The sequence below is a fragment of the Equus asinus genome, chromosome 4, assembly GCF_041296235.1.
Source record: "Equus asinus isolate D_3611 breed Donkey chromosome 4, EquAss-T2T_v2, whole genome shotgun sequence".
NCBI classification, from domain to species: Eukaryota; Metazoa; Chordata; class Mammalia; order Perissodactyla; family Equidae; genus Equus; species Equus asinus.
In genome coordinates this window covers 99,796,919-99,822,572 of record NC_091793.1, presented here as the reverse complement: position 1 = coordinate 99,822,572, position 25,654 = coordinate 99,796,919, and the positions used below count along the sequence as shown (strand labels likewise).

General features: G+C 42.5%; 1 protein-coding gene across 30 annotated transcripts in view; it reads right to left on the bottom strand.

Annotated features, from left to right (window-relative positions):
* Positions 1-25,654, bottom strand: part of TANC1 (tetratricopeptide repeat, ankyrin repeat and coiled-coil containing 1) — a 229,055-nt gene that overhangs the window by 102,128 nt on the left and 101,273 nt on the right. Inside the window, exon 1 of one of the 30 annotated variants that reach the window (XM_070507829.1) lies at positions 22,930-23,041. The exons of 28 other annotated variants lie outside the window; for them this stretch is intronic. The gene's annotated coding sequence lies outside the window, so the exon portion shown is untranslated. Of the gene's footprint in view, positions 1-10,064; positions 10,093-22,929; positions 23,042-25,654 lie in introns of those variants that run through there. One more of the 30 variants, XM_070507833.1, reaches the window with a different exon arrangement.

Here is a 25,654-nt window from a genome sequence, read left to right as displayed (position 1 = left end):
TACTAAGCATATAAATCTAGTTATCTGGCTGTGTTGTACCAACTTGCTAATAAATCTATGTATGGGCAGAACTCAGTCTGAGCCTTGTTTTCCTTCACACCTGAGTGAGTTTATAGGGAAGAAATCTCCAGCCCTCACCTCCTCTAACTACTGGTAGCAATTATAATTAACCGAAAAGAACCTAATACCTGAAGTTGGTTTCGTTATGCTGGTAAGAATCATTAACCAAACCATCACAAATAAATGAATAACCGCAAACTTGGGTTTTAAGATGTCCTTGGAAGAAGGATCTGAGTCTTTCCTGGAATGGTAATTTCAGAGTTTCTCTAAGGAACCAGGGAAGGAGCCATCAAGGGGAATGTACACTGTTATTCACACTAGTGGGCAACGAGCTCTATGCTGCATGATGAAGTGAAATGACTCCACAAAGAGGGTGGCAAGGTCCTTGAGGACGTTCTTTCTCTGTGGGTTCAGATGAGTCATGCTCAAAGTCTGGTCCCTAGACCAGCAGCAACAGCATCACCTGGGATCTTGTTAGAAATGCCAATTCTCAGCCTCAGTCCAGACCACTGAGGGATTCTGAGGCACGCTTGAGTTTGAAAACCACTGGGTTAGCCTGTCTGGTGTAGCTACAGAAGACCTCGCCCAGGCCCTGAAGCAACTTACAATCAAGTATGAAGACAGGACAGAGACAGCCACCCACGGCCAGCTGGTGTTACGTGACTTGGGGAGGAAAGCAGCAGTGAAGGCAAGAGGCAGGACCTGGCTGGGCCTGAGGATGAGGTGCGAGTGGCATTGCTCCTGGAGGGAGGGCACAGAACTGGGAGAAACAATGTTCTACTCTTTTCATTCCTACACAGAATAAGAGCAGCTCGAGGAAGAGAACCTTGCCTCTTGTTGGGTTCCTTACAGTTCTGTGTACTCAGTAGGTGCACAAATATTAATTTTGACAATAAAAACTTCCTGCTTTTTAAATGAATTATGCTTATTTGCTATAAACTAATAACTTCTAAGGAACTTCCTGATTTGGAGATATTTTTCAAATATTCATCCAGTATAGTGGCTACTGTGGAATCCTGTTCTAAACCCATTCATTCTTTTCTGTCGAGGGCTGGAGATTTGGGGGGAAGGGAAGGGGCGAGAAGGAAAAGTGTGGGTCCTTGTCCATCCAGAGGCTCCCACCTGTTGGCAGGTGCTGCAGGGCCCCTCCCCAACCATCACTGAGTAGGTAGGAGAAGAGCAGCCCCACGTCTCTCTCTCATCAGCTCTCTCCCCGTTCTCCACAGTGGCCAGGTCAAGACTTCTCCATCCTCCTCACACAAACCTCTGCCTCACACACGTGCACACCCCATCCTCACCCTGTAGAGGAACCCTCAGCTCCTACATCACAGAGAATGGCCACCAGAAGGAACAGCTGAAACTTTCCTCAGCTCCATCCTCACACTCACTGGCAATGGTACTCATCCTGTCACATCCACGTAAAGCTAATCCTTCTACCTGTGCTCAGGGTGCCAAGATCAAGGGCAAGAAAAGGTGAGATATAAGAACTGTTGCTCTGGTTAAGAGGATTTATCAGTTTCATCAGATTAGGTTAAAAGATTCACCACAGATGTTAGTTACAATCTGACAAAGTGGCACTGAGACTATTAAGAGGGCCCAGTTCAGATAATGAGTGACCATGACACACCTAGTAGAACGGCTAAAATTTAAAAAACAAAAAAAATTGATTAAAAACTGCTGGTGAGGATGCAGATCAACAGGAACTCTCCTATGTTGCTGGTGGGAAAGCAAAATGGTACAACCACTTTGGAAAACAGTTGGCATTTTCATGTAAAATTAAACACACTTAGCATATGACCAAGCAACTCCACAGCTAGGCACTGACCCAAGAGAAATGAAAATTGCATTTACCAAAAACACCTGTGTGTACATATTTATAGCAAGTTTATTCATGATCACCAAAAACTGGAAGCTACTCAAATGCCCTTCCACTGGTGAATGAATAAACTATGGCATATCCATGCAGAATAATATTCAGCAATAAAAAGTACAGAGATATTAACACCCACTACAACATGGATGAATTTCAAATGTATTATGCTTAGTGAAAGAAGCCAGATTCAAAAGGCTACATATACTGTATGACTCCATTTATGTGACATTCTGGAAAAGGCTTAGGGAATGGATCAGTAGTTGCCAAGGGGCTAGGGTTAGCAACCCCGGCTCCCGGGCAACCACTGATCTGTTCTCCAAGCCTCTAGTTCCTCTTTACAAAGGAGCAGGATGAGGGAATATTTGGGGGTGAAGGAACTGTTCTGTACTGGATTGTGGTGGTAGTTACAGACTCTACACATTTGTCAAAGCTCATAGATCTGTACAACAAAAAGAGAATTTTTTCTATATAAATAAAAAAAAATAAGTGGAAGAAAATGCTTTAATGAAAAAAAGGGGGCCAGGGGCCAGCCCCGTGGCTGAGCAGTCAAGTTCACGCACTCCGCTTCGGCGGCCCAGGGTTTTGCTGGTTTGGATCCTGGGCGCAGACATGGCACCACTCATCAGGCCATGCTGAGGTGGCATCCCACATAGCACAAATAGAAGGACCTATAACTAGAATATACAACTATATACTGGGGTAGGGGAGTGGTTTGGGGAAAAGAAGAAGAGAAAAAAGAAGGGGCCAGCCCAGTGGCACAGTGGTTAAGTGTGCAGGTTCAGCTTTGGCAGCCCAGGGTTCCCCGGTTCGGATCCATGGTGTGGACATGGCACCACTGGCAAGCCATGCTGTGGTAGGCATCCCACATATAAAAGTAGAAGATGGGCATGGATGTTAGCTCAGGGCTAGTCTTCCTCAGTAAAAAGAGCAGGATTGGCAGCACTTAGCTCAGGGCTAATCTTCCTCAAAAAAAAAAAAAAAGAAGGAGAAGAAGAAGATTGGCAACAGATGTTAGCTCAGATGCCAATCTTTAAAAAAAAAAAAGTGGGGGGAGGGACCTGACTTAGGGTGTCCATCTGTGTAGGGGAGTTATGACTCTAACTGTAGGAAGCCTGCACCCTGGGCAAATATCTCTGATCCACTGAGAGGCAGAAACAGATAGAGGCCAGCCCCAACATCTATCATCCTCTTCCACCTTGGTAAGAGAGCCCCTGTTTTCAACTGTCTGTTTTAAAAAGTACCCAATACCTGGAAAGAGAAAAAGAGAAACTATAGGGGGGGGTCCCTTCAGTGAGGTTCTGGGGGTTGTTTATGTAAAGCAGACTCTCCAGAACTATCTCATTCTATAGGTGTACACTCTTGATTGACTTTCTATCAACTGAACTATTTTACAGCTCTGCAAATTGCAAAAAACTGATAGCAATGCAAATTATTCCTGTCCATAGCAACGCAAATGAATTTTGTCTGGCAGAGAATATAAATCTCTGTAATCCAAATTCTCATTTAAATTGATCTTAACATCTTACTCATTTCCTCCTTAATTAACGAGCTAAACAAAATTGTTGACATATGACCCTTTTTTATTTGCATGTCATATTTTTGCCTTTTTGAAAATTATACCTTAGGGCATTAAATAAATAGAAGACTGCATTTTCCAGCCTCCTTGGTAGCTAGGTAAATGCAGCCTTTGGGAGGAAAGCAAGTGTTGGGTGGGATTCCAAAGAAGACTGTTTAAAGGGAGCCGACCTAGCCATGAGAGCCCCTTTTTGCTCTTCTCTCTCTCCTCCTCCTGGCAGGAAATGCTGCCATGCTAGTTGGTGCTCTAACAGTCACAGTGGACCAGAAGGTGACCTTGTGGTGGGAGGCTGTGGTAAGCTGATAATGGCTCCCAAAAATGTCCATGACCTAATCCCTGGGATGGGCAAATGTTCTCTATTTGGACAAGTGGTTTGCGTGGATGTGATTAAGCAAAGGATTTTGAGACGAAGGAATCACTCTGGATTATCCAGGTAGGTCTAAAAGGCCATCACAAGAATCTTTATAAAAGAGAGGCCATGGGAGGTTAGACCTCCACACACAGAGAAGGCCACGTGAAGACAGAGAATGGAGTGAGGCAGCCACAAACCAAGGAACCACCAGAAGCTGGAAGAGGCGAGGAGCAGAAGCTCCCCAGAGCCTCTGGAGGGAGGGCAGCTCTGCTGATACTGTGATTTCTGACATCTAGCCTCCAGAACTGTGAAGAGAATAAATTTCTGCTTTTTGAAGCCATCAAGTTTGTGGTAATTTGTTACAGTAGCCCTAAGAAACTAATACAGATGATGAGCACTAAGATAGGAACCTGGTTCCCTGATGACACCTTGAAGTCACTAAGGCCCTGTATCACCTATATCTAAACTGTTAACAGGAAAGAGAAATAAATTCTTTTTTTTTTTTCTTAAGATTGGCACCTGAGCTAACAACTGTGGCCAATCTTTTTTTTTTTTTTCTGCTTTATCTCCCCAAATCCCCCCTGGTACAAAGTTGTATATCTTAGCTGCAGGTCCTTCTAGTTGTGGCATATGGGACGCCGCCTCAACGTGGCCTGACGAGTGGTGCCATGTCTGCGCCCAGGATCCGAACCCTGGGCCGCCTCAGCAGAGCACGCGAACTTAACCACTCGGCCACGGGGCCGGCCCCGAGAAATAAATTCTTACCTTATTTAAGCTATTATGTATTTGGTTATTTTTTACTTGAAGCCAAACTTAATCCTAATACAGTCACACACACTGCATAACGATGTTTCGGTCAGTGATGGACCACATATATGACGGTGGTCCCATAAGATCAGTACCATACGGCCTAGGTGTGTAGCAGGCTAAACCATCCAGGTTTGTCTAAGTGCACTCAGGTGATTTCATCGTTGTGTGAACATCACAAACGACTCACTTGTCAGAAGATACCCTGGTCGTTAAGTGACATGACCATACAGTAACATACTGTGATTCTGAATTGTCGGCCCTAACCTCACCTTGCCTGAGCTGATCAACTATATTGGTTGTCCTGCAACCTCAGCAAGGTTGAGAATTAAACGAAGAGTTTGAAGAAATAAGTCAAACCCAAAGCACTGATACAATTGTGTTACATTTAGGGATAAGTTTGCCATCACTGGACATAATCAGCGAATATGTCCAGGAAAGAATTTTTAATGTTTTTAAAATGTGGCATATCAGTATCTGACTGATTAACTTTGTGATTCCTATTTGAAATATGTAATTTTTAGCTTTAAGTGAAATTCATTTTAAATATATAATTTTATATTAGATTATAAACAAAATTTATAAATTGAACTTAAAGGCTATGGAAAGCCAAGTTTAAAATTATTAACTATAATACATTGAACAGTAATTTGAAATTCATATCATCATGAGTACACAAAATTCAGTTCTCAGGGGGCCGGCCCGGTGGCACAGTGGTTAAGTCTGCATGCTCCACTTTGGCAGCCCATGGTTTGGTGGTTTGTGATCCCACAAGCGGACCCACATACCACTTACCAAGCCATGCTGTGGCAGGCATCCCACATATAAAATAGAGGAAGATGGGCATGGATGTTAGCTCAGGGCCAATCTTCCTCAGCAAAAAGAGGAGTGGCAGCAGATGTTACCTCAGGGCCAGTCTTCCTCAGCAAAAAGAGGAGGATTGGTGGCAGATGTTAGCTCAGGGCTAATCTTCCTCAAAAAAAAAAAAAAATGCTGCTCTCAGATATTAAAAAGGCTCATTTTAACAACCATCTCTCCACTGTATAAAGTCAGTCTCTCGCTTTCAAAATGCTCACTAGACGGAGTTTGAGATGGGAGAAAGGAGGGAGGGAGGGATATAAAGAGAGAGGCAGGAAAGAAGAAAGGAAAAACACATTCCCTTAACTCCAAGACCACTACAGTCTACTGCCTATCCCACTCCCACAGCCCAAGCCAGCCAACAAGGCTAGCCATCATTCATTTCTGCTCCCTCTGCTGAATTCTAGAACCTTCCATGAGCCACTGCAGTTCCCATGTCATCACTGTGTACTTGTCAGCATCCCCCAGAGAACCCACTCTTCCGTGTTCCTGGCGTCTGTAGAGAGGTGGCACTCTGCTCTGAGACACGGTCTCTGAGATCAGGAGCAGCTTGCAATCTTGTTGCACATGTTCAGAGGGCTGGTGTGTCAGGCCACACACAAGTGGCATCTAACAATCCCAGAGAGTTCCACAACAGGCTCCTCTGAGACTGAAACCAAGAGCAGGGCAGAGGTTGGGCTTGTGAGCTGAAGGCAAACGCCCTTCTCTGACCTCTTTGGAGAGGAGCTCACACTTGAAATCATGTGACTTCCATTATCTCAAATACCTCTTGAAAACATCAGGAACCTAAGAGAGCAGCAGCAAAGTGACATTTGGGGGCTTAGCTGTTATCTCTTTCGAGTTTGAACAGGACAAATTGCACTGACAGATGACATAGGTAACCCATGACATCATTGACAAGGAGCCAGATGACAAGCCCCAGGCAGAGCACAGCTCCTCATGAGATTTAACTTTCTATCTGTGTCCTGGGTTCAGGAGACAACAGAGGGAAGGCTTTCCACATTAACTGAGTTACAGTCCGGGTTCTTTGAGAATTTTTCTTAGCCATCAAAGCAACTATAATTTTCCCTCACCTCATTCTCAAAAGCTGATGAAGATTAACATAAAATTTAGAATTCCTGATTACACACTGATTTATTACAACAAAAAGAGCGGCTCTTTCTTGATTTTTTTTTTTAACCAACTAACAGGCTGTCACACAAAGCTCCAGTTTAGCAGTTGCTAACAGTCACCTAGGTCAACCACAAGGCCATATTAAATTGTCCCACCATCTCCCCCACCTCTCCCATTCTGAAGACTCTTCCTACGGATGTTAACATCCCAGGAGGCAGAGCCGCTAATCCCAACCCGCCCCATTCCCACACATCATGGTGGGCATTAGGAAGACGCCTGGCTGCTTTCCACACAGGCTTAATTACCTTAAAACGTCTGAGCAAAGAAGAATGAAACTATTAAAATAAGTCCCCAATCTGCCTACAGCCAAAGAAAAATAGCTCCAGAAATTTGGCTTTCAACCTGTTGTACTTTTATACCTCAGCTATTAAACAATTTTGAATAATCATAAAAAAAGTTTACCTTTAGATACATTTTAAAAGTTAACTGTATGCCAAAAGAACTATTGGGAATTTTAACATGTTTACTTTTTATGTAAATCTGTTCATTTATAAAGGCAAAGTCAAAAGGTAGCATCTCTTTTAAGAACTTAAAATATTTTTTCTGAAAAAACTTTAGCCACTAGACAGCACACAGGTCAGGAAAGAGAATTCTGCAGTTGTTCCTACAACACGCTGATCGTCAGCATTTACCACACGGTGGCACTGCTCAATGCTAATTTCAGACTAAATCCAGGAGCGCGCATCTTCACGACCAAGACAAGGCTCGCACCCGTTAGGAGTCAGAAGCATGAAGTCTGGAAATGAAGTTTTGTTTTGTTTTTAAGGTTTCAGGTAACATACACATGGTTAACAGTCCATATGGAGGAATGAAACTGAGAAGGCAGCAACTCTCTGCCCATTTTAGGCTGGACCTAACAGAATATTCCAAGATATTTAGCCCCTGCAAAGGCTGATCAGCTTCACTTAGAGCCAACAAGGCAAAATGTGGGGCAGAAGGGCTGAGCACCCCTGAGTTAGCTGCCTCACCGTGCAACACTGAAATGTTATCTACCTGTGAATCTATGCTGATATAAATAAGTAAATGGGGAAGACGAGATGAGTCTCCCATGCAGAAAAATTCCAAATAATTTATGTAGACACTCCACTCTCAAGGAGGGAAACATAACACCCCATCTTTCACGGTGAGCTGTGCAGAGACTTCCATCCAGAGTACAGTGTGGACAGGGACGAAAGGATAAAGAGTAACTATACTGTGGAGAAACCTGGTCACCAGTACCTTGGCCAAAGTTAACATAAACTGTGGTAAGTCACGTTGCTAAGATGCAGCATCAACACGATGTGATAAGAAGAGCCCTTTACTTCTGTGGTCTTCCTCACCCAAACCCCGTAACTCCAGTCTGATTATGAGAGAAGCATCGGACAAATCCCAACAGAGGGGCATCCTACTAAATACTGGAACAGTATGCCTCAAAACTGCCAAGGTCATCAAAACCAAGGAAAGTCTGAGAAACTGTCACAACCAAGAGGAGCCCAAGAAGACATGACAAATAAATATCATGTGGTATCCTGAATAAGACCCTGGACATTGGGTATAAACTAAAGAAATATGATTGAAGTATAAACTTTAGTTAATAAAAATGTATCAGGATTAGTTCATTAGTTGTGACAATGTATCATTGTCATGTAACTAAATGTACACGTAACTAAATGTTAATATAGTTACATGTCCCTTAATGAAGGGTTTATCTTCTAAGAAATCCATCAATAGGCAATTTCATCATTGTGCGAACATCATAGAGTGTACTTACACAAACCTAGATGCTATAGCGTACTAAACAGCTAGGCTATATGGTACTAATCTTAGGGGACCACCATTGTATATGCAGTCTGTCGTTGACTGAAACATTGTTACACGGCTCATGACTATAATGAGACAAACTGGGTATGTAGTATACGGGGAACTCTGAACTACCTTTGCAACTTTTCTATAAATCTAAAACTATTCTAAAATAAAAAGTTTACTTTAAAAAAAGTTGATCCAAGGCTCAAATGGTAACTAAGAGACAACTTTCACATACAAGAGAATGCCGTTATCTTCCATATTAAGGAATTTAGGCTGTGTTCCTGACAGTCCCTTGACATCTGCCAGAGAAGGAGGGTTAGTATGGGCTGAATGGTATTCCCCCAGATTTTATATATTGAAGTTCTTAATCCAAGGACCTCAGAACGTGACTGTATTTGGAGAGTCGGCCTTTAAAGAGGTAATTAAGTTAAGATGAGGCCATTGGGGTGGGCCCTAATGCACTCTGAGTGACGTCTTTATAAGAGGAAATTTAGACACACAGAGAGATCCCAGGGATGTGCAGACACAGATGAAAGACCTGTGAGAACAGATGAGAAGGCAGCCATCTGTAAGCCAAGGAGAGAGGCCACGGGGGAAACCAAAGCTGCTGGCACTTTGATCTTCAACTTCCAGCCTCCAGAAGTGTGAGAAAATAAATTTCTGTTAAGCCACCCACTCTGTGGTACTTTGTTATGGCAGCCCTAGCAAACGAATACAAGAGTGATGCAGAAAAACACTGCTTCACTGAAGGTCACGTGAAGGACAACGGTGGGAATGCAGAGCTTGATGGCTCCTGTGCCATCTGTACCTTTTGAGAGCAATCTGACCTAAGGCTGCTGTTCTGGGCGGCCATGACTTGAAGTGGAAATTATCCGGGCTTTGGCATCAGGGAGACTCAAGTCAAATTCTAGCCAGTCATTAACCAGCTGTATAACCTTCAGGCAAGTTATCTAAACTCTTGGGTCTCGCCACCAACTGTAAGTGGGGTTAGTATTTACACCTCAGGGTTGCAAATGTTTATGAAGTGTCTAAGACACAGTAAGTACTGAATAAATACTAAGTTTCCATTCTCCCCTTCCTTTCCTCTAATGCAAAATCAGGTTGGCAAACTATGATCTAAGGGCCAAATCTGACCCATTGCATGTTTTTACAAATAAAATGTTAGTGGAACATAGCCATGACCATTCATTTATGTATCGTCTATGGCTGATCTGCGCTACAATGGCGCTGAGTACAACACAAACCGTGTGGCCCTCAAAGCCTAAAATACTTGTATCTGGCCCGACAGAAAAAGTTTGTCGATTCTGCTCTGTCATCAATTACCATATTTCCAAAAGCTAACAGACACTTTTCATTCCTTATCATACTTGAACTTCACAGCATCTGCCACATGCCATGTCTTGAAATCTCTCCTCCTCCCTTGAGGCCAGCGATCTGAGCTCAGGCTCTGCAGTTCCAGCTCCCTGGTGCTCTTCACACGCAAGGCATTGTGGAACATCCAAGGTTCAAGATATTCAAAGTCAAACTCGCCACCCCGCCCGACCAACCTGTGCCTGTAATGCCACACTGTAGTTACTCACACCAGCACCTCCACCTGTGCGAAAGAGCAGGCTTTGGAATCCCAGGGGTCAAAATTCTGTCAGAGCCTTAAATACCTACAATATGAGAATAATGACCACCTTGGAGACACAGTAACAATAAAATAGGGGGAAAATGTAAAGCAATCAGCACAACAAAAAAATTTTTTTTAATCTGGATACATCTAGAAAACCAAACTAGAGACCTTTGCAAGCTTCCCGAGTGGTATGCAAAGAACACGTTTGAATCTCGAGTGTGCCGAGATATAAATCCCTCAGCTTTCTGGTCTGCTGGACAGTCTGGGGGCAGTACCCTAAGGGACAGTCCATATCCCCCAACTGCTGGACAAATGTTTCCCACACGTGCCATGATATGAAAACGGCTAGCAAGCCCTGGCCCTGAGCCATTTTGCACTTTCTTTCTTCCCTAATGCTCATGTACAAAAAGGTCATCGCAACCTACAGATTATTTTTCCTAAAACTTTCTGAAACAGATCACCTCCCTCCACTCTCCTCTGCCACTGCAGAGGTTTAAGCCACTGTACTTCATTTGAATCACTACAAAAGAGTCCCAACCTGTCTCAACTCCAAGATGGCCTGTAGGAAATAAACAGTTACTGTCCTAAAACCCAAATCTCTTTTTTTTATCCCTCCACTTAAAAAACGGTCAAAGACACCACTGCCCAAAGAATAAAATCCTTCCTGGCACCCACTGTATTTCCATCCTTGTCTCTGATGCTACCTGCCCCACTGTGCCTTGTGAGCTCCAGCCACTGCAGTCCAGTCACTGCCATTCCTGCATGCCTTCCAGACTTCCCGTGGTCTGTTCTTTCTCTGGGGGACGGTCTTCCTGCTCGACCCAACCCATTTGCCATGTAACTCCTAACTCATGCTTAAAGAACCCCCTCCAGTGTCACACACACTTGGAACCATACCAGCTCCCCCAAAGCAAGTCTCACTCTTCTCCATGATGTCCCAACACTTTGTAGACATCTCAATGTCCTAAAAGTCATCACCTCTCTCACTAAACTGGGAGGTCTCCAAAGCTTAGGGCCAAGTATTTATTTACATTTATATCTACCTCATCTCTAGCCCAGAACCCAACACATACCTGATGCTCAATAAATCTGTATGAAACAAATGTTTACGGAACCTCATGAAATCACTGAGTGAAAGAAAAATTGAAACAACTCAGAGTGCCTCTGAGGCCATTCGGAAAAATAAAGGTCACCACCAAAAAAATAGTCACATCCACCTATGCAGCGTCCTCTTAGGATGAAAGAGATCCTGGAAAAATCTCTTGCCAACTTAGCTGCCAGCAAGTCCTGGAGAGCTGGGGGGAGAAAGGGCTCATGAGAGGACTAGTGCATAAAAAGCAACTATTTTTAAAGGCCAAAGGGCACACAAACTAAGAATTTCCAGTTTGAAAGGAAGAAACCGGGAAAGTAAACCACAAAAACAATGAAAAGGTGTCCAAATGCAAATAAAAATGTGATTCTCTTAAGCAGTCTGCTGGGACATTTCTTTCCCATTTCAGGGAAAACATGTTGGACTCGACATGTCGTCTTTATTTTTTCCTTTCTGTGTATTATAAAAAAATCTACAGGCAAGAGGTCGACTAAGTCAAGGTGACCCACAGGTATCAAGCTATGGTAAGATTTTTCCTGCCTTAAAAAGACCTGTTATTCCTCAATTGCTTATTAAAACACCTCAAGCTTAAGAAAAATACACAGTAAAACCTAATGTTGAGTAACTCTCAAGTCCTCAGAAACTGTTTAATGTGTACTTCCTTGACCTGGCTGCTGACATCACTGCTTCCTGACTGAGAGTCTCACAGGGCTCAGGTGCCATTCTCGGGCAACTTTTCCAGCCAGGCAGAATGAACCAGCAACCTCGAGCCAATGCAGAGATGCTGGGTGGTCTTCCTACCCTCACCCACAAAATCTTTGGTATGAGTTCGCTTCCTTGTGAATTGTTTCTCATACGCCTCCAAAACTCGGTTACTTGCTTTCTCACTGGTTGATCGTTATCACTTTCAGTAAAAGCTACAAGACCAAAAATAAACAAACAAGGCATGTGGACGGAAGCAACACATACTCAGGAAATGAAAACCAATGACAAATCTGATGAGCTCCTTCCACAGAAGCTGTGGACAGGTCAGCTCAGCCACAAAGCCACGCCCAGAGCCAAGCAGCCCAAATCCAAATATTAACAATTTGGTTTGAATGGTTTGTTCAACATTTACTAACCCAAACCCAAATAGCAACAATTAGACTTCAAAGGTCCCTGCACTGAAGGAGTGGTGCCTTCCTTGCTGTCCACGTCAGAGCAAGACTGAAGTCAAAAGAGGATGATGTACAAGAGGGGCCGACAAAGGGGAAAGGGGGTAAATGACCCAATCTTCGAAGCTAGGGGCAGCAGCAGCATTTCTCGAGCGTGTTTTAGGAGCTAGGCGCCTTGTGAACATTCCCTTATCCTCTCAAAGACCTATATGATACATCATTTATTCTCATTTCCAGATGAGGAAACCAAGAATCAGAAAGGTTGTCAAGTGACTCCCAAGGACACAGAGGTACTAAGAACAGGAACTCAGAATTTAAACCCAGGTCTGCCCGTCCTTTACAGCCAGACACTTCCCATGACACTACACAGCTTGGGTAGAATTTCTCCATTTAGAAGATGGCAAGGGAAAGAGGGAGTGTACAGAAGTTCAAGTTTATCTAATGAAGATAAGATCTGCTTAAACCTTACAACTTTACCAAAAAAAAAAATCATGGCTGGCCCCACGGCTAAGTGGTTAAAGTCCTGTGTGCTCTGCTTCAGCAGCCCAGGTTCACAGGTTCAGATCCTGGGCACAGACTCTCCACTCATCAGCCATGCTGTGGAGGCATCCCACATACAAAAAAAATAGAGGAAGATTGGCACAGATGTTGGCTCAGGGCTAATCTTCCTCTAGCAAAAAAAGAGGAAGATTGGCAACAGAGGTTAACTCAGGGAAAATCTTCCTCACCAAAAGAAGAAAAAAAGAAAAAAACAATCATGTACTCCAAGAATCTTTTGCATGCGTGTACTCCAATTTTAATGTAGATATATGAGTGCATATATATTCATTCAAATCTTAGAGTATATACATCTGGCTCTAATAGGAACTGTATAGCCGAGGAAAAAACGTAGATTATTTTGTAAAAGTAAGCTATTTTTAATAAAGGAAATTTCCATTGAATTTTTGCTAAAGAGCTCAAAGTCCACAATCATTTTTTGACTGACACAGAGGAGATTCCTAGCTGGTAAGCCTCACACCAAGATGTCTAATTCCCATATCAAATATTAACACTAGACTCTAGGATATGTACAACAGCCATATCTTTCCTTTTGATTACTGAAGATCCTCAACATCCCAAGTCCTTGTGAAACATCAAAATGCCCAAGACAGAAGTGCCCCTAATGCTTCCTGCATCCTAAATGACACTTCCCCCCACCAGCATTACAGTGGAGTTGTAACCCAGGCACGGTTACCTCACTTGCATTCAACCACATGTGCTCTACAAGATGGGGGAGGATTCTGGAGGATGAGACATGGGCAGCTGCTGCTCCCTCAGCCACTCTCAGCCCCTACAAGCCCCTCGTATAATGGGATTCTGGTGCATGAGGTGCGTATTTCTGGTACGGTGCAGTCCTAAGTAGAATGTGTCTACTTCATCTGGTGCTCATCCAAATATGCCACAATCTGTGTCAACAGCAGAAGAAAAATGGCTATGCCATGCAGAGACAGTATGTCTGCATATGACACTTATGGGCAATTTAGGGGATGTTCAAAGGAAACCTGACGCAAAGGTTTCTGCCTTACATGCTGACTTTATCACTTACCTATGAAAGGAGCAACTTTATTACTCTGCTGTCATAAATAGCTTCAGACAATAAGTAACTGTCTGCTCAACTTCCGCCAGAGTTTTGCTCTCACTGCCCGGTGAGCAAATGTGGACCATTTGGAGTACTCACTCTCCATCAGCTTCCTGAATCACTCTCTCATTTTATACGGAGCTCTCAGGAACTTCACAAACGACTGAGACAGGGCACCACCAGGCATCCCACCTTTTTGCCCTACCTAAATTTCTCTTTTCTGCTAAGAACCATTGCTTTCTTAAACCTTTGCACTTGCATCACTAGTTATAAGAGCTGGCTTCCTTTATAGGGCAATTCTACACACATAATTTTAATCACTTCATATGAATCACATGAAAACCAAAAGAAGACAAATAACACAAGTAGCTGGTGGCAGAGCAGGAACTGGAACCCAGACGGTCAGTCAGTCACTACGTTATGCTGCTTTCATGTCCTGTTCACAGGGAACAAAGCCTGCTGCACATCAAGAAGACATACACTTGCCAAAAAACATACAGATCTGAGGGTGAAATCCCACTGTGGGGCATCTGGCTTCGGACAGAGAATCAAGAGAATCAATACTGTGGGAATCCATCCAGGGCCACTGAGTCAGTGAAGGAAGCTGAAGTTGGGCTCCAAGGCAGATGGTTACACTGAAGTAGCAACCACCATGGGAGAGCTGTGTTTCAGGCCCCACACTTCACAGTCTACATCTCATTTAAATTTCACTTACCCTATTGGAGAAGCACCGTCACTACACCCCTATCTCTCAGATGAGGAAATACCTGTAACCTCGCCAAGCATATCAAGTCGAAAGTGAATCCGGTTCCAACCTGCCCAAGACTGGGGTGGATGGAGACTTCTGCACCTATCAAGATCATTAACATCTTAGCTAAAATCAGTCTCACAAGTCCCTGACTTACGGTGGATAATTTCTCCTCCTAGGCTTTTCAAAAAGAGCTCAATAGGAATAGGCCTACAGCTATTAAAGAAACTGAATCAACAGTTCATAACCTTCCAAAACAGAAAGCACCAGGCCCACATGGGCTCACTGGTGAATTCTACCAAACATTTAAGAAAGAAATTATACAGTTCTCTACAATCTCTTTCAGAGGATAGTGGCAGAAGGAATGCTTCCTAACTCATTCTATGAAGCCAGGATTACTCTAAGGCCAAAACCAGACAAAAACACTACAAAAAAACTATAGACCCATATCTCTCATTAACTCAGATGCAAAAATCCTCAACAAAACATTAGCAAGTCGAATAAAAAAATGTATAAAAAGAATTATATATCATGATCAAGTGGGATTTACCCCAGGGATGCAAGGCTGCTCCAACAGTAGAAAATCAATTAATGTAATCCATCACATCAATAGGCTAAAGAAGCAAAATCACATGACATTAACAGATGCAGAAAATGCATTTGACAATACCCAACACCTATTCATGATAAAAACTCTCAGTAAACTAGGAATAGAGGGGAACTTCCTAAATTGATAGAGAATATCTATAAAAACTGGACTTGAGGGGCTGGCCCCGTGGTCGAGTGGTTAAGTTCGCGTGCTCCGCTGCAGGCGGCCCAGTGTTTCATTGGTTCGAATCCTGGGCGCGGACATGGCACAGCTCATCAAACCACGCTGAGGCAGCGTCCCACATACCACAACTAGAAGGACCCACAATGAAGAATATACAACTATGTACCGGAGGGGCTTTGGGGAGAAAAAGGAAAAAATAAAATCTTTAAAAAAAAAAAAAAACTGGACTTGATAAAGAATATCTACAAAAACTCGACAGCTAATATCATACTTAATGATGAAAACAAGAAGCTTTCTCGCTAAGATCAGGAAAAAAGCAAGGATGTCCCCTTTCACCATACCTTTTTCTTTTTTGTCTTTTGAGGAAGATTAGCCCTGAGCTAACATCTGCCACCAATCCTCCTCTTTTTTGTTGAGGAAGACTGGCCCTGAGCTAACATCTGCATCCATCCTCCTCTATTTTATATGTGGGCTGCCTGCCACAACATGGCTTGATAAGCAGTGTGTAGGTCTACAGCTGGGATCTGAACTGATGAACCCCAGGCTGCTGAAGCAGAACATGTGAACTTAACCACTGTGCCACCAGGCTGGCTCCTCATCATTCCTTTTCAACATTGTACTGGAAGTCCTACCTAATGCAATAAGGCAAAAAAATGAAATAAAAGGTATACAGATTGGGAAAGAAGAAATAAAACTGTATTTGTTCACAGACAACATTACTGTCTACGTAGAAACTCTGAAAAAATTGACCAAAAAAGTCATGGAACAAGAGCAAGGTTGTAGGACACAAGGTTAATATACAAAAGTCAACTGATTTCTATACACTAACAACGAACAAGCAGAATTTTGAAGTTAAAAACACAATACCATTTGCATTAGCACCCCCAAAATGAAATATTTAGGTATAAAATATCAAAATATGTGTAAGATCCATTTGAGGAAAACTATAAAATTCTGATGAAAGAAATCAAAGAACTAAATGGAGAGAGATTTCATGTTCACGGATGAGAAGACTCGATATAGTCAAGATGTTAGTTCTCCCTAACTTGATCTATAGATTCAATGAAATCTCAATCAAAATCCCAGCATGTTATTTTGTGAATATTAACAAAGTGATTCTAAAGTTTATATGGAGAGGCAAAAGACCCAGAATAGCCAACACAATATCGAAGGAGAAGAACAAAGTTGAAGGACTGACACTACCTGACTTTGAGACTGACTATTCAGCTAAAGAAATTAAGACAGTGTGGTACTGGCAAAAGAATAGACAAATAGATTAATGAAATAGAATAGAGAGCCCAGAAATAGATCCACATAAATTTATTCAACAGATCTTTGACAAAGAAGCAAAGGCAATACAATGGAGCAAAGTCTTTTCAACAACTGGAACAACTGTACATCCACAGGCAAGAAAATGAATCTAGACACAGACCTAATTCCCTTCACAAAACTTAACTCAAAATGGATCACAGACCTAAATGTATAAGGCAAAGCTATATATAAAACTCCTAGAAGATAATGTAGGTGAAAACCTAAATGAGCTTGGGTATGGAGATGACTTTTTAGATACAACACCAAAGGCACAATTCATGAAAGAAACAATTGATTAGCCAGACTTCATTAAAACTAAAAACTTCTCCTCGGAGAAAGAAAATGCCAAGAGAATGAGAAAACAAGCCACAGACTGAGAGAAAATATTTGCAAAAGATGTATCTAATACAAGGACTATATTCCAAAATATACAAAGAACTCTTAAAACTCAAGAATAAGAAAGGCTGATTTAAAAAATGAACGAAATCCTTAACAGACACCTCATCAAAGAAGATATACAGATGGCAAACAAGCATATGAAAAGTTGTTCCAGAGGCCAGCCCAGTGGCGCGCGGTTAAGTTCACACGTTCCACTTCAGCAGCCTGGGGTTCACCGGTTCGGATCCCAGGTGTGCACATGGCACCACTTGGCAAGCTAAGCTGTGGTAGGCGTCCCACATATAAAGTAGAGGAAGATGGGCATGGATGTTAGCTCAGGGCCAGTCTTCCTCAGCAAAAAGAGGAGGATTGGCAGCAGTTAGCTCAAGGCTAGTCTTCCTCAAAAAAAAAAAGAAAGAAAACAAAAGAAAAGATGTTCCATAGCATATGTCATCAAGGAAATGCAAATTAAAACAATGAGACACCACCATACACCTATTAGAATGGCCAAACCCAACAAAACACTGACCACCTCAACTGCTAGTGAGGATGTGGAGCAACAGGAACTCTCACTCACTGTTTGTGGGAATGCAACACGGTACAGTCACTTTGGAAGACAGTTTGTAGATGTCTTATAAAACTAAATATATTCTTACCATATGATCCAGCAACCACATGATCCAGCAACCATGCTCCTTGGTATTTACCCATGGAAGTTGAAAACTTATGTCCATACAAAAACCTGCACACAGATGTTTAAGGTGGCTATTCATAATTGCCAAAACCTGCGAGCAACCAAGATGTCCTTCCGCAGGTGAACAGATAAATAAACTGTGGTACATCCGGACAATAGAATATTATTCAGCACTAAAAAGAAATGAGCTATCAAGCCATGAAAAGACATGGAGGAACCTTAAATGCCTATCACGAAGTGAAAAAGCCAATCTGAAAAGGTTACATCCTGTATGATTCCGACTATATGATATCCTGGAAAAGGCAAAACTACGGAGACAGTAAAAAGGTCAGTAGTTGCCAGGGGTTTGAGGTAGGGTGAGGGGGAGAAATGCATAAATGAAGCACAGAGAACGTTGAGGGCAGTGAAAATACTCTGTATGATACCATAATGATGAATACATGTCATTATACATTTGTCCAAACTCACAGAATGTCTAACACCAAGAGTGAACCATCATGTAAACTCTGGACTTGTGTTAATGTAGGTTTGTTGATTTTAACAAACGCACTACTCTGGTGGGAGATGTCGATAACGGAGGTGGGGGAGGCGGGCTGTGCACGTGTGGGGCAAGGGGTATATAGGAAATCTCTGTACCTTCTGTTCAATTTTGCTATGAATCTAAAACTGCTCTAAAAGAATAAATTTTATTTTTTTCTAAAAAAGTAAGCTCATTAACTGCCACTTAGAACCTTTGATCAATAAAGGAGGACTTTGGTTGATAATGGACTGCTCAAGAAAATCACACCTCTTTGGAAGAGATTCCTAAATTTTATTTCTCAGAACGCTTGTGCAGAGAAAGGATTCATGCGTAACTGTCAGGCTAGGTATTCCAGATAAGGCCCCAGAGGCAAAGCTTAGAGGTTTCAATTCTCCAGGACTGAATAATGATTTTCCCGACGGCCTGTTTTCCTTTTGTAAGGCACTCTAGTTCTCACCAACCTCTCTTCTAGAGATCACCATTCTGTGCTCACTTCAGTTTCCCCACTCCAGGCTTTGCACACTCTTGCCCCTTTGCCTGGAACACAGCCAGCCCTTGCCTGCTGACACACACACAGACTTGTTTCACAACAAAGTTGAGGATTCATGCTGGAACTTCAATCTTTCCTTCCTGTCTATTTCTGCTTTACACGAATGTCCACTAACGTTAGATACAGATACAATAGCTTCCATGGGCTTCTGTGACTTCTGCGTTTCTCTGTGAATCAGAAACGATTAAAAAGTAGAGATTCCCACCACTACTGTCTCTGCCCCCATCTGTTTTCTTGAGGTAAAAACACTCATTTCTGAGCAGGGCACTGGGTTTGTTCTAGCCGCCATCTGACGCCACCACAGGGTGCAGCTGACACTGCTGTAAAGTGTGACTGGATAAAACCTCCAGTCATCATTAACTGCAGGCGGTGGGAAACATGCAGCAAAAATGCCAAAAGCCTGAGAAAATAGGAGAGTGACAGGAGCATAGAAAAGCAGGGATGTGAAGGCTGCTGACAAACCAAGTTTAAGATATTCTCCTCTTTGCTCACTGCCTGATGATAGATAGCAAAGCCCTGAGACAGAGAGGACCTTAATTAAAGTACCAGTTCTCTCTAGATAGGGGGAAAGGTATGTTCCTAGCTTTATAAACGTTAAGGCTCTGTTACATTTAAGTTGCTTATATGTCCATTAGTATAGGCAACCTTCCGTATCTGCAGGGGATTGGTTTCAGGAACCCTCTTGGATACCAAAATTTATGGATGCTCAAGTCCCTTACATAAAATAGCATAGTACTAGAATATAAGCTGTGCACATCCTTCATATACTTTAAATCGTCTCTAGATTACCTGTAATACCTTTGTTGTTGGTGGTGCTGTGGAGCCGATTTCAACTCCTAGCGACCCTGTGTACAGCAGAGCAGAACCCTGCCCGGTCTTTTTGCGCCATCCTCTCACCTTCTGGTGCTGTATCAGACAATGCTCCACCACTATTCACAGGGTTTTCATGGCCAATTTTTTCAGAAGTGGGTGGCCAGGTCCTTCTTCCTAGTCTATCTTAGTCTGGAAGCTCTGGTGAAATCTGGTCAGCATGGGTGAGCCTGCTGGTATTTGAAATACCAGTGGCACAGCTTTCAGCATCACAGCAACTCGTAGCCACCACAGTATGACAACCGACAGAGGGGTGGTGTGGTTCCCTAACTGGGAAGGGAACCCAGGCTGCAGCAGTGAGGGCACTGTATCTTAACCACTAGACCATCAGGGCTGGCTCTTAGAATAACTAACACAACGTAAATGCTATGTAAGTAGTTGTTATACTGTACTGTTTAGGGAATAATGACAAGAAAAAAAGCCTGAACAAGTTCAGTACAGACAAAAGGATCGGAGGCCTTTCAATCCGTGGTTGGCTGACCCAGGGATGTGGAACCCACAGATACAGAAGGTAGACTATATTTTCGGCCAATCATGTGGAGCTGATGAACGTGGACTACTAAAATCCTATTCATTTTAATAGGTGCATACCTGTGCCCCATTCACCAGGGTAAACTGAAGGAAGTGATTAGATCCTGTTCTCAAGGCTTCCAAGGGGAAACAAAGACAAGGGGCTCATAGAACGTCAGGGCAAAGAAATGCAATAAAAAACCATGCAGAGGCAGATGAAGTACAGTGCTACAGGCATTTGGAGCAAGAATTTTCCTCTCTCTTAGGGAAAAGGAGAAATGTAAAGGAAGGGTAGATGAAGCAAGAGATGCAAGCCACACCTAAGGTCAACCCAATGGAGAAAGTTCTGACCCAGGGCATAGGGAGGAGAATTAGCAAAAGGGGAAGTGGACAACAGGGCTGGTTTAGGCATAGCCATGACTTGGTCAATCAAAGACCATTCAGTGGGGAAAGAATTGTCTTTGCAATAACCGGTGCTGGGACAACTGGATATCCACATGTCAAAGGATGTAAAAGTTGGCCCCTACCTCACACCATACACAAACAATTAACTCAAAAGGGATCACAGACCTAAATGTAAGAGTTAAAACTTATAAAACCCTTAGGAGAAAATATAGGTAATAAATCTTCGTGACCTTGGATTAGGCAATGGTTTCTTAGATATGACATTAAAAGGATGGCAACAAAATAATAAATTAGACTGCATCAAAATTAAAAACTTTTGTGCTTGAAACAATAGTATCAAGAAAGCAAAAAAACAAAACCCCACAAAATGGAAGGAACTTTTTGCATATTGCATAACTGGTATCTAGAATATAAAAAGAATTCTTAAAACCTAATAACAAAACTACAATGGGATACCAGTTCACATGCACTACGATGGCTATAATCAAAAAGGCTGACAATAACAAGTGTTGACAAGGATATGGAGAAACTGAAAACCTCATACTCTGCAGGTCAGAATACAAAATGGTGCAGTTACCTTGGAAAGGAAATTTGGCAACAGTACTTCAAAAGGTTAAACAGAGTTATCATATAATTCAGCAATTCTACTCCTAGGTATATACCCAAGAGAAAAACAAAAGATACATCCACACAAAAACACACATGCAAATGTTCATAGCAGCATTCTTCATAATAGCCAAAAAGTGGAGACAACCTAAATGTCTATACGCTGAACAATGGATTAAAAAATGTGGCAAATACATATACAATAAGATATTAGGTAATAAAATGGAATGAAGTACTGATACCTGCTCCAACATGAATGAACCCAGAAAACATTGTTACACGAAAGAAGTCAGCCACAAGAGACCACATGTTGTATGATTCTATTATATAAAATGCCCAGAACAGGCAAATCCATAGAGACAGAAAGCAGATTAGTGTTTGCTTAGAGCTGTGGAGTGGAGGACTGGGGACGGAAGGAAGAGAGGAATGTGGAGTAATCACTAACGTGAATGGCTTTTTTTTTAAGGGCGATAAAAATATTCTAAAATTAGATTGTGGCAATGGTTCAAAACCCTGTGAAAATGCTAAAAAACATTGAACTGTAAACTTTAAATGGATGAATTACATGGTATGTAAAATATCTCAATAAAGCTGTTTTTTAAAAACACAATGAAAAACTTCATAAATTTGAACTCAGAAGACAAAACTTCTCTGAGTTATAAAACACCACAAACCTAAATAAATGGAAAATGATGAACAGGGAAAAAATTTTAACGACATACATGACTGATAGCCTTAAAACAAACAAGAAAGCTGTGCTAAGAAGAAACACATTTTGCCCCAGTAGAAGACAAACATCACAAAAAGCTCCCCAAAAACAAAAATGATCAATGAGTATATCCATTCTCAACATTAATCAAATAACTCTTCACCCAGTATTCTCACTTTTATAGTCCTTCAAATGAAAATATCACAGATGCCTTTAAATATTAATATACAAGAATGTTCTTTCACTTTTCTTTATTTAGTAGAAAACGGGGAACCTCTTAGATGCCCAGTGCCAGGGAGAATGGGCAAATACATCACTGCCATTTATGTACCACAGAAACAAGGCACGAAAGACATTCAACCAAGCGTCAAAAGCAGTTGTCTTTTTGGGCCAGCACTGTGGCCAAGTGGTTAAGTTCTCGGGTTCTACTTCAGCCACCCAGGGTTTCACTGGTTCGGATCCAGGGCGTGGACCTAGCACTGCTCATCAGGCCATGCTGAGGTGGCGTCCCACACAGCACAACCAGAAGACCTACAACTAGAATATACAACTATGTACTGGGGGGCTTTGGGGAGAAGACAAAAAAAAGGATTGGCAACAGATGTTAGTGCAGGTGCCAACCTTAAAAAAAAAAACACAAAAAACAAGTAGTTGTCTTTCTGGCGGTATGGAGGGAACCAAGATTTACTGTATCTTTATTATACACATTTTTGTCATTTATTTCCCTCCTCAAATATTATTTCTATAATTTAGAAAATGAAGATAAAACGTATGTATCTACCTTCATTGACAAGGAATTTATGAGATAATCACGTATTATCAGTGGTATGCAAACTTTGCCACACATTTGAATCACCTGAGAAGCTTATAAAACATCCCAGTGCCCCAGCCATACCTCATAGGCGTTAAATCATAATCTCTGAAGGTAGGACGCAGGCACCAATATTCTTCAAAATCCCTGGCATGATGGCAAGGTACAGCCAAATTGTATACAGGGGAGCCAGGACTCCTGGGCAAGGGAATAAACAGCCCTCAAAGGCCCTTAGGTTCAGAGTGAGGCAGACACATGCACACAGGTTCTGCATGTAAACGCAGAACAACAGAAAGTACGTTTGTCCTGGTCACAGCTTCGCACGGCAGTAAGGACAGGCAGGGCCATCTACTCCTCGGAGGAGGCTGTCATATGACAAGTCCCCAGGAGGAAACAGAACGTTGTCCTATTCACCACAGCAAGAGGAAGTGTCCTTGCTAAAGGTCAGAGCCCTGACTGTGGCCTGACCACTCAGGGGTGAAAGCAGGGCTTAGAACTAGCTGGTTCTCCCAGCAGCCTCGTGCCAGGACTGCGTTTCCTGTGTTATTCTCCCCCGGACCCCCCACCTCGCCCTGAGAAGAAGCCTCACAGATGCATGTGCGAACGACCTTAAGCCTGTGGACTCCCGCTGTGCACGCAGCCAGAACACAAACCCATGTCAGTTACAGCTCATGTGTCAACAATGTACAGACAGAATAATGCAGACCGGCATAGGAGAAGGTGCTAGGGACAGAAGGCAAGACCTGGGCTTAGGCCAAGCTCCCAATAACTTGCACATTGGGGCAAGTTCCATAATGGTGAGAGGTCTTTGCTTCCATTTCTGCAAAGAGGCCTGACTGGACGTTCCCTAGAGGCCCTGCCAACTCTAACATGTCTATGATGCTCCATGATCCTCACCACATAACAGAGACCGCGATGGGAGCTAAAACTGGAAGCCAGCTGAGTGTTTTTCTAACCATGAACTTGATCTGACTCAGCTGTGATAATTCCCCTGACAGTATCGTAGAAAGAAGGAAAATGGAAATTGTCTGAGAAGTGCAGACAGAAGGGAAGTTCAAAAGAGGAAAGTTACAGAATGACTTCTCTTGGCCTCTTACTAATTCTCAGCAGTCCACAGCTAGGTCTGACAAAGCACCTACTAGCACCATCCATTTAAGACTGTTCCCAGAAGACGTTAACTTCAGAAAGAGGCCTCTCAAAGAAGGCTGGAGGGAACGTGAAATCAATACAGCTTTTCTGGAAAGGGACTGGGCAGTATGTATCAAGAACCTTTTAGGCGGGCTGGTCCCGTGGCTGCGTGGTTAAGTTTGCGCGCTCATCAAACCATGCTGAGGCAGCGTCCCACATGCCACAACTAGAAGGACCCACAACTAAGAATATACAACTATGTACCCAGGGGGCTTTGGGGAGAAAAAGTAGAAAAAAAATAAAATCTTTGGGAAAAAAAAAAAATGCAGTCTAGGGCCGCCCCGTGGCTGAGTGGTTAAGTTCACACGCTCTGCTTCGGCAGCCCAGGGTTTCACCAGTTCAAGTCCTGGGCGCAGACATGGAGCCGCTCATCGGGCCATGCTGGGGCAGCATCCCACATGCGACAACTGGAAGGACCCACAACTAAAAGCACACAACTGTGTACCAGGGGGATTTGGGAGAAAAAGGAAAAATAAAATCTTTAACAACAACAAAAAAAATGCAGTCTATTTGGTTCAATAATTCCACTTCTGGGAACCTGCCACTCTTGAGATATTAGATATGTGTAAAAATCACTGGACAAAAATATTCGCATCAGGAATTCTGGAGACTGCCTGCAAAATAATGTGAATGTACTTAACGCTACTGAACTGTACACTCAAAAACAGTTAAGATAGTAAATTCCATTATGTGTGTTTTACCGTAATTAACAACTAGAAATTCATAAGAATTTAATAGCAAAAACAAAACATCTTGCTCATGCCACGATTTAAAAAAAAAAACTGAATAATGTCCTATCCAACAACTGGAAATTAGTTTAAAAATCAATTATGGAATATTGACACAATAGCTATTAAATATGAAGTTCTTCAAGAAAACTGGCAATTGCTCATGATACAAAATTAAGCGAAAGGGGGCAGAGCACATGTTTAGGTGGAGCAGATTGAGAAAAACCTAGAAAAGCAATACACTAAGAGTAGTTCTGTCTCTATGCTGAGATTTCCCAATTTTCTACAAGAAACACTCTGGGGGATGGAGGGGGCAGGGTGGGGGAGGAGGGGCTGTCTCGGCAGACATTAACTTCTGGTCCAAAAATCAAAGGGCAGAATGACTTCTACTTTACAGCCTGCCAGCTTTGAGGTTTTTCCCTTAAAGAAACAGACAGCCAGAGCGGGGTTCAAAACTGCTACATCAGCTCTGTCAACTGAGACAGAAGTGGAAGTGGAAGCAGAAGTCCAAGCAGCCAGTACCACCCAGACTCTACAAGCCAGCAAGGATGAGAACAGCAGAATCACTCTGTCTTCACCATCTGCTGTCACACCCCCAGCACAGGATTTTAAAAGGTTGCTTCTCATTCCTTTACTCCCTTTTGATTGTTTCATAATGGGCTCCAAAGTGATCTGGGAAATGTAATCCAAATATAAAGTAACTAATGATATTACTAATAAATAAACTACAGGAAATGGGTTTTGCTCTTCCCTGGAAGACGAAAGGATACATTACAAATATTAATGAATTCTTAATCCAAAAAAGGCTTGCAACAGCCACAGAACTACTTTAATGCATACTGGTCTTTGTTTTCATTACCAGAAAATGTATTTTCCATTAAAAAAAAAAACGA